This window comes from Camellia sinensis, chromosome 12 (assembly GCF_055761805.1).
Source record: "Camellia sinensis isolate YWXY chromosome 12, ASM5576180v1, whole genome shotgun sequence".
Lineage (NCBI taxonomy): Eukaryota > Viridiplantae > Streptophyta > Magnoliopsida > Ericales > Theaceae > Camellia > Camellia sinensis.
Window position 1 is genome coordinate 139526811 of NC_138972.1, and position 9781 is coordinate 139536591.

At 31.2% G+C, this 9781-nt stretch overlaps 1 pseudogene; it reads left to right on the plus strand.

Moving 5' to 3' along the window:
• Nucleotides 1-5306: 5306 nt before the first annotated feature.
• Nucleotides 5307-7424, plus strand: LOC114300650 (L-type lectin-domain containing receptor kinase IX.1 pseudogene; annotated as a pseudogene).
• Nucleotides 7425-9781: the final 2357 nt, after the last annotated feature.

The window sequence follows — 9781 nt, forward strand, 5'->3', positions numbered from 1 at the left end:
TGATTTATATGATAATTATTAGTCAAGTTGAAGCTTAGTGCAGATGCATGAAGGGAGATTACTACAAGGAAGTAGTAACAGAGGATCGCGTGGAAGAAGTTTTGTGATCGGAGGGGGTTCCAAGAGTTGTAGACGGCCATAGTCATAGCCATGGTTGGTTGTGAGGAAAATTAGTTTTTGGTGGGTAAGTTTGACATACAAATTAGTAAATGACTATAGTCTATAGATCATTCCTTTGTACCAAAGCCGTTTTTAGCGGATCAAATAAAAATAATATTTTTTATTTAAAAATTAATTCTAAATGATTATTATTTATATGTAAATATTTTATCATACATATCATTTTAATTATGTAAATTTTTTATATATTTTTTGAATTATTAATTTAATTTTTTTATTAAATATGTTAAATATTAGTCTCATTTTAAAATTTTCGTTGATATTTTTTTAAAGAATATTAATTTTATAAAAATTTAATTTATATATTTAAAATTATATGAGTTTTATTAAAATAAAATTTGTTTTGTTTTTAATTATAAAAGGAGAAACTATATGTAGATGGGACTTGAAAAAAAAAAAAAAAAAACCAATACATGCAGATGAGAGTTAGAGGAAAAAATAACCAATACATGGAGGGGTGCAACTTGCACCCTCATAACCTTTCATTTACATACCATCATAAATACACTTATATTTCCCATATGTTGGTAAATTTTTTTTTTTATTTTCTTTTTTCACTTACATGCAATTCCCTATTATAAAATGAGGTGGGTAATGTGATGTGTGTGCTATAGAGAGAGAGAGAGAGAGAGAGAGAGAGAGAGAGGGGAAACTGTAATGTGTGTGAGTGTGATGTGTGTCTGGGTGAGTGTGGTGTTGGGGGAGAAAAATTATTCTTTCCTCGAGGATAAGATGATGGCCCGTTTGGTAGAGTTGTAAAAAAGTGATGATTATAGCTTAACAGATTATGATTTATAGCTGTGAACATAAGCTGTTAACATGTTTGGTGCAGTTGTGGAATTATGGATTTAAGTAGCAGAGTAGTGTTTGGTTAATAAACTGTAAAATAACTTTTTACTATATAATTGCCCTTTCTGCCCTTATATGATATAAAAATGATTATTTTGTCATTTTTTTCAGTTTTAATTTTAAAAAAATTATTTCATTAATATAATTAGTATTAATTAGTATCAATTAATAAAAATTGATGCATTTAATAAAAATGTAATGGAAGTATTATTGTCACAATTTTTTTCCATTATAAATTAATTAGTATCAATTAATACTTAAAATTATTAATTAGTATCAATTAATGGCTTAATTAGTCTCAATTAAGACTAAAATTATTAATTAGTATAAACTAATATTAATAATTAATTTTTATTAGTATCAATTAATATTAATAATCAACCATTATTATTAATTAGTATCAATTAATAATTAATTCATTACAAAAGTATTCAATATTAATTTATTAATAATTAATACCAATTAATATTGATTTTTTTCTTTTTCTTCAGAAATATACAATTTTTTATTTTTTAATTAATATAAAAATATACAATATGAATTTATTAATAATTAATACCAATTAATATTTATTTTTTAATTAATATTGATTTTTTTCTTTTTCTTCAGAAATATAAAATTTTTTCTTTTATAATTAATATTAATATTAATTAATATTAATATTTGGGTATTGACGATGACATTTAAGTAATTTTAGCCCCTCACACCAGCTGCGCGCTTAAGTCGAAAATTTAAGCACCCCTAACCAGCTTTTGAGATAAACTGAGAAATAGTTTGATTTAAGCTATAAGCTGGTTAATTTAAACTGCACCAGACATAATATTTAAGCTTAAATTAAGTTAAAAACTGAAATAAGCAACTTATAAGCTCTATCAAACAGGCCTGATGTGGTATTCTAACTTAGTTATGATTGGTTGAATCAGTGGGATTCATCACATGTTTGTTTTTTTGGGAGAGACAATAAGATACTTGTGTCTTAATGAATGATGTGAAGTAATACTTTAAGACCAATTAATAATTTCTCGTTGTGAGATGAATTGTTTTTTTTGGGAGAAACAACAAGATACTTGTGTCTTAATGAATGGTGTGAAGTAATACTTTAAGACCGATTAATAATTTCTCGTTGTGAGATGAAAGAGATTTGAGAGTTAAGGGACATGTCCTTGTAATATGTTTTTCATTTATCAATGCTGTTGAAATTTTCAAACATTTCTCACTGTGGTTTACATCTTCTGAATCTACTGTAAGGTAATTCCCCTTTTAAAAATCAAATTAGGAGCTCTTTGGACAACCTCATAAGCCTTGTTCTTTTGTTTGACTCTTTATTATTTTAGTCCAATTAAAAAGTAAGTTTAATGATTAATAACTAAAATGAATAGTTAAACTTCTAATTTAACACTATATAGTGTAAAATAATTATAGGATAGCAATGTTATTTTAATGGTTAAATTGTTATTTTTTTGCAAAATTGAGTAAAACTTTCATCAAGTGATTGATCACTTGATCATTTACTCGGTCGGGTCATGTCCTTGTAATATATTTTTCATTTGTCAATACTGTTGAAATTTTCAAATATTTTCCACTAATTTGTGGTTTACATCTTCGGAATCCACTGTAAGGTAATTCCCATTTTAAAAAATCAAACTAGGAGCTCTTTGGACAACCTCATAAGCCTTGTTATTTTGTTTGACTTTGGATTATTTTAGTCAGATTAAAAAGTAAGTCCAATGATTGATAGCCAAAATGAATAATTAAAGTTATAATTTAATAATATTTAGTGTAAAAAAAATCATAGGATATCAATTTATTTCAATGGTTAAATTGTTATTTTCTGAAAAATTGAGCAAAACTTTCACCAAGTAGTCGACCACCCGATCGGACCACTTGGCTGACCACAGCTCTCCCAAAATTGTTGCGCTGGCAGCTTTAACTATAAGTAAAATTGATATCAAATTTGATAGAAGAGATAGCAAATGTATAATTTAACAGCTCTGATAGCTCACTTTTGGAGATGAAAAAAGTGAACTCCATACTATTTTATAGCAATAAAATTTTGTTTGGAATGAACTTTTGACTTTTTATAGTTTTGTGAGAGAAAAAATGAAATGATTATGATTTAGATATGACATTTTGTCTTATTAATTTTTTTGGCATATTTTCTCGTTTAATGGGCTAAATTAATCCCAACTATCTTGCCAAACAAGGCTTAAATAAGCAACTTATTAATTTATTAACTTAGTTGAATTATATCATCTCTTTATTTTTCTACATGTCTTTTCATAATAAGTAAAAAAATCAATTTATAAGTCATATTCAAAACAACCCTAATTAACCTTCATTACTCATTAAAAGTTGATGTTAGATTGACGAGTTATAATTGAACTTGTATTAAAATTTGTTACGTATTCAAGCCTTGCTTGAATAACTTCGGTTCTTGTTTTGTTTGCAAATTGCAGCCTATTTTAGGCAGTGCTTGAAAATTGCTTTTTAGATAGGTTTTTTTTTTTTGGTTGCGTGTGATAGTTATTAAAAATTTATTTTTTTTGAGTCTTTTTAAACTTGGTTTTCGGTGAGAAATTTATAGGGCAATTCTATTTGACTCCCCTTCAATTAAAAATTATAGCACTTAACCATGCCAAAACTGCAAATTCAAGTAAAACTGGGGTCAAGATGTAAATAAAGCTTTTAATTTGTAAACATGAACACAAATTAAAAGCTATTTTGTATTGTTTGGTGTGGTTTTTTGAGCCAACATATGCATATATATATATATATATATATATATATTAGTTTTGGAAAAGTTATTTTATATTGTTTGATTAAATTTATTTCAAACAGTTTCTGATTCTAATAATTTATTTAACCCAAAAAAACTAATTCTAATAAGTTGCCCATGTCTCTCTTCTGATTATTTGATTATAACAACTTATTTATGATTATACTTGTAATTTTTTTTTTTTGAAAAAAGAAAAAGACCTAAATGGACTTTAGACTAGTTTTTTTTTTTTTTTTTAATTTATATTTAGGAAATGTGAACTAGTAGTTAATAATAAAAAATTTAATTTAATTTAATTTACAACGAATAAAGGTTAATTCAATTTACAATTAACAGAAGTAAAAAGGAAATTTACATATCAAAAAGCTATTAACAATTTCTGATTAAAGTCATAATGTATAATATGTTAAGTTATAATTTATAATCTATTAATAGTTATACCAAACACTCCCAACAAAAGAGGAACCGGTAGAAAAGGTTTAATTATACTTGGCACCCTTATATTTTCACTATAATCTCACTTTGGTCTTTTTATTTTCAATTGTAAGAATCAATCTCTTATACTTTAAATCAAATTGCAATGTCACCCTTCCTCCCATCTATCGTTACCAAAGTGAAATTTTAAAATCTGATTGCAATGTCACCCTTCCTTCCATCCATCATCACCAAAATGAAATTTTAGCAAAAATGCAATAACTAAAATAATATTTTAATAAAAAGTATAAGTGTGCGCTAATTAGACAAAAACAATGTCACTGATAAATTTTTTGTGACGTAATTTAGCTTTAAGAATTTTCTTTCTCTAAAGAAAATTGTAACTAGTGTAGTTAATAATATTTTTTAAATAATCTATATATTTGACAAACAATCATTTATTACTTTTGAATAATTCATCACTTCAATTGTATTTAAAATTTTTAATTAAAATTGAATAAAATGAAATAGTTATTCTTTAGACTCTTGTAAAATGATTATTCATTAATGATTCATTTGTAATATATTTTTTAATAAATTTTTTAATGAGCTAAATATGAGAATAAATATTATGATGGAAATAATTATTTCATTATAATGAACCAAATATAATATAAGAATTAAAATTATTAAGGAACCTATATTTTAAACAGGATTCGAGAGTCCAAGGCGGTTTTCCCTGAGGCCAGCCTTGCACCCAACTTAATTAATTGCAACATTAGGTATTCAAATGTTACATGAGAAGGACCCCAACATGTATAATATTAAAAAAACTAAAAAAAAATTCCCAAGCAATGCTTTCTATTTTTTTGTGATTAAAAAGAATACAGGCAATGAAAAGAAAATTATATCTATGAATCAGTATACAAAAAGACTGATTCAACCATGTTGAAAAACTTCTGTTCCAATAAAAAACTATAAAAAAAACAGCGACTTTGGTACGGAGGAATGATCTATAGACTATAGACATTTACTAATTTATATGTCAAACTCACCCACCAAAAACTAATTTTCCTCACAAACAACCATGGCTATGGCTATGGCTGTCTACAACTCTTGGAACCCCCTTCGATCACAAAACTTCTTCTACGCGAACATCTGTTACTACTTTCTTGTAGTAATCCCTCTTCATGCAACTGCACTGAGCCTCAACTTGACTAATATTGGTCCGCAACTAAATGCAGAGATAGTTGTAGAAGGAGATGCTTATGTCTCACCCCAAGGCATCCAACTCACCTCAAACGAGATCAACATGACCCAGAATTACTCAGCTGGTCGAGCCACATACAAAGATCCTCTTTTCCTTTGGGATAACACTTCTAGAAAACTCACGAACTTCAACACCTCTTTCTTGTTTGTCATTGATTCAATAGGAAACTATGATTTTGCAGATGGGATCACATTCTTCCTTGTTCCTAATGGTTCCATTCCCTATATCACAACAGGTGGTTCCATTGGTCTTCCAATCGGCCCGCTGACATATGTTGCTATCTCTCCCTTTGTTGCTGTAGAGTTTGATACCTATCAAGATACCTAGGACCCAGTCGACATCACACCAACAACTCATGTAGGTGTCGATATAACTCTCTCAATTCTAGTGCTTATGCAATATGGAACAATGACATAATAGATGGGTTAGAAAATGAAGCTTGGATTAGTTATAATTCTAGTTCACAAAATTTGAGTGTTATTCTCTGTACTGGTTCTGTAAATAACAGTAACACTGCTGAAAGTTCCAATAGCTTTGTGGTTGATCTGAAGACCATGTTACCAGAATGGGTTACAATTGGTTTTTCAGCTGCAACAGGACTCTTTTTTAAGAAAAATAATATTAAATCATGGGCGTTCAATTCAACTTTGCAAAGTCTCAATCCTAATCCCGATCCCAGTCCCAGTCCCAGTCCCAGTCCAAGCTCCAACACAGTTACTCACAGCCTTGGAAAGAAGATAGGTATAAACAACAAAAAGGCACAGGTAGTGGGATTGACTGTCAACTCATTTGTTTTGGTTGTCGGGTTGTCTTTGCTTGGCTTTGTCTTGTGGAAGAAAACTAGTAGAGCAAAACAAGAAGATGAGTGTGCTACTGAACTATCCATGGACAATGACTTTGAGGCACGTACCGGGCCAAAGAAATTTTCATATGGCGAATTGTTTCGTGCAACAAATTACTTCACGGACGAACATAAGCTTAGAGAGGGAGGATTTGGTGGGGTTTTTAAAGGTTTCTTGAGGCAATTGAATTCCTACATTACCGTGAAGAGGATATCAAAGGGATTAAAACATGGAATAAAAGAGTATGCATCCGAAGTGAAGATCATTAGGCGGTTGAGGCATAGAAATTTGGTGCAATTACTTGGTTGGTGTCATGACAAAGAAGAACTCCTCATTGCTTATGAGTTCATGGAAAATGGAAGCTTAGATTACCATCTCTACAATGAAAAAAGCTTGCTGCCATGGGCAATGAGGTACAAAATTGCTCAAGGCCTAGCTTAGGCATTGCTTTAACTACATGAAGAATGGGAACAATGTGTGGTGCATAGGGATGTAAAATCAAGCAATGTGATGTTGGATTCAAACTTCGGGATTTTGGATTAGCTAGGCTTGTTGATCACAAAAAGGGCTCTCAAACAACAATTTTAGCAGGGACCAGGGGTTATATGGCACCTGAATACTTAATTACAAGCAAATCGAACAAGGAATCAGATGTTTACAGTTTTGGAGTTGTGGCATTGGAGATAGCTTGTGGTAGATAACCTATCGATTTGGAGATTCCAGAAAGTCAGATGAGAATAGTGGAGTGGGTTTGGGATTTCTATGGTAACAATAGCTTCTGGAAGCAACAGTAGATCCAAAGATACATGAACACTTTTTTTTTTTTTTTTTTTTTTTTGCCTAGGTATACATGAATAAGTTGATTAGTAAATGCGTTGGTGATCAAATTAGGATACCATATATAAGTTCATTGAAAAAGTTTCTAGTAAAATATTTTAATGTATTTAGTAGTTATCAAGCCAATTTTAATATTGGTACATTGTATAAGTATGTACTGTACCCATGTATTTCAGTGTTTGTTTTGAATTTATCACCATATATATGTATATTTGTTTATGATTATCAAATGTTGAAGATTATTTCATTTTTACCCTTATACTTTGTCACGATTTTCAATGACCCCCCAGACTACTCTTATTTTCATGCGTACCCCTATACTATTTAAGTTACTATCAATGTTGCCCTTGCCATCAGATTTGAAACGAAAAAAGTTAAAAAAAATTACATTTTGGCCCTAAATTTCAAAAGAAAGATGCAGACCCACCATTTCCTACCAGCAAACCACCACCAGCAACCACTACTTCAAGCCCTTTTATCTCATTCGTCATAACTCCGTTTCCCTTCATTTTTACGTCGTTAGATTCAACTCACGGTCTAGTTTTCATATCACATCTCACACATCTCGTTCTTCCTCTTTTTGCAAGTAATCAAAGCTTCAAAAGTTGATTAAAAAAAAAAAAACTTTTATTCTCGTTTTTGGCTTTTCTTCGAGCTATCTTTTGGACTTCATATCTTTTTCGATTCTTGACGGTTCTACTTCATTCTTTCGCCATTCTCTTCACCACACTTCCTACTTCGCCCTACACTACCTCGCTTTCTCACTTATTCGTGTAATGGGTGGTTTTGGTATGCCGAGAGTTGTTCGAAAACTAACTTCAAAAATTTCAAAACATTCATCTTTTGTTTCTTTCTTCTCCATCTTTCTCATTCTTCTTCTTCTTCTGCACTTATAACATGATGTGGAACATGGTTCTAGGTGGTAACGGAACTGGTGATGGTGGTGGGTTTGGTGTTGTAAGGTGGTGGTGATGGTAATGCTCATGGTGGTGGTGGTGGTAATGCTGAGTAAACATATGCTTTTCCTCTTTTAACTTTTTTTCTCCATCATTGCTAGTAGCTGCAAGCAACTTGTGGGCTGAACTGAATCAAAAGAAGTTCCTTCAGCATTAACACAGAAAACTAGAGCTGGTTGATTCATATGTGTGAGGTACACATCTTCTAATATTATCTTGCTGCATGGATACTGTTTGCTAATGCTGAGGGTGGGTTTGGTGTTTGCTGCATGGATGTTGTTTGCTAAAGCATGGTGACGGTCCGGCGATGGCGGTGAGTTTGGTGTTATAAGGTGGTGGTGATGGTAATGCTCATGGTGGTGGTAATAGAACTTGGTTGTGAAAAAGGTGGGTTTGGTGTTGTAAGGTGGTAGTGATGGTAATGCTCATTTACGATCCAAGTCTGAATAGGCACGGTGTCCCATTCAAATGGACTGAGAAAATTCCAGTAGGAAAGATGATATGTATGTATATAATTGAAGAAGAAGAAGAAGATCACTACCCGAACCACCAACTTCACCGCCACCGAACTCCATTACCGCCACCAACACCATCACCAGTTCCATTACCACCTAAAACCATGTTCCACATCATGTTATAAGTGAAGAAGAAGAAGAATGAGGAAGATGGAGAAGAAAAAAACAAAAGATGAATGTTTTGAAATTTTTGAAATTAGTTTTCGAACAACTTTTGGCATACCAAAGCCGCCCATTACACGAAGAAGTGAGAAAACAAGGTAGTGTAGGGTGAAGTAAGAAGTGAGGTGAAGAGAATGGTGAAAGAATGAAGTAAAACCGTCAAAAATCAAGAAAGATATGAAGTCCGAAAAATGGTTCGAAGAAATGTCTTATTTTTTTTATCAACTTTCGGAGCTCCGATAGCATGCAAAAAGAAGAAGAATGAGATGTGTGAGATGTGATACGAAAACTTGACCGTGAGTTGAATCCAACGACGTAAAAATGAGGTGAAACGGAGTTATGACGAAGGAGATAGAAGGGCTTGAACTTGTGGTTGCTGGTGGTGGTTTGCTGGTAAGAAAGGGTGGGTCTGCATCTTTCTTTTGAAATTTGGGGTCAAAATGTAATTTTTTAAACTTTTTCTATTTCAAATCTGACGGCAGGGGTAAAATTGATAATAACTTAAATAGTATAGGGGTACGCCTAAAAATAAGAATAGTCTTGGGGGGTTATTGAAAATTGTGACAAAGTATAGGGGTAAAAATGAAATAATCTCAATGTTAAATATACTTAGAAAGTAATATAATGCTTTCTATAATAATTATAAAAGGAGAGGCTTCTCTCCAAACGGGCCTACCATGGGTCCCATTTCAATGATCCGAACCATTAATGTGTAAAGCTCGTCGAGTAATTTATCATTTTAAAAAATCACGTTGATCGGATATCGATAGTTATTTGATCGGATTAGATTTTTGTCAACAATTTATTTTAAAAATTATATTTACGGTTGACAAAAATCTAATTCGATCAAGTAGTTATCAATACCTGATAAATGCGATTTTTTATAGTAATAAAGTATTCGACGAGTTCTACACATTGAACGGCTCGCATTATTAAAACATGACCCATGATGAACCTCCACGGCCCCAACATGATGCTCT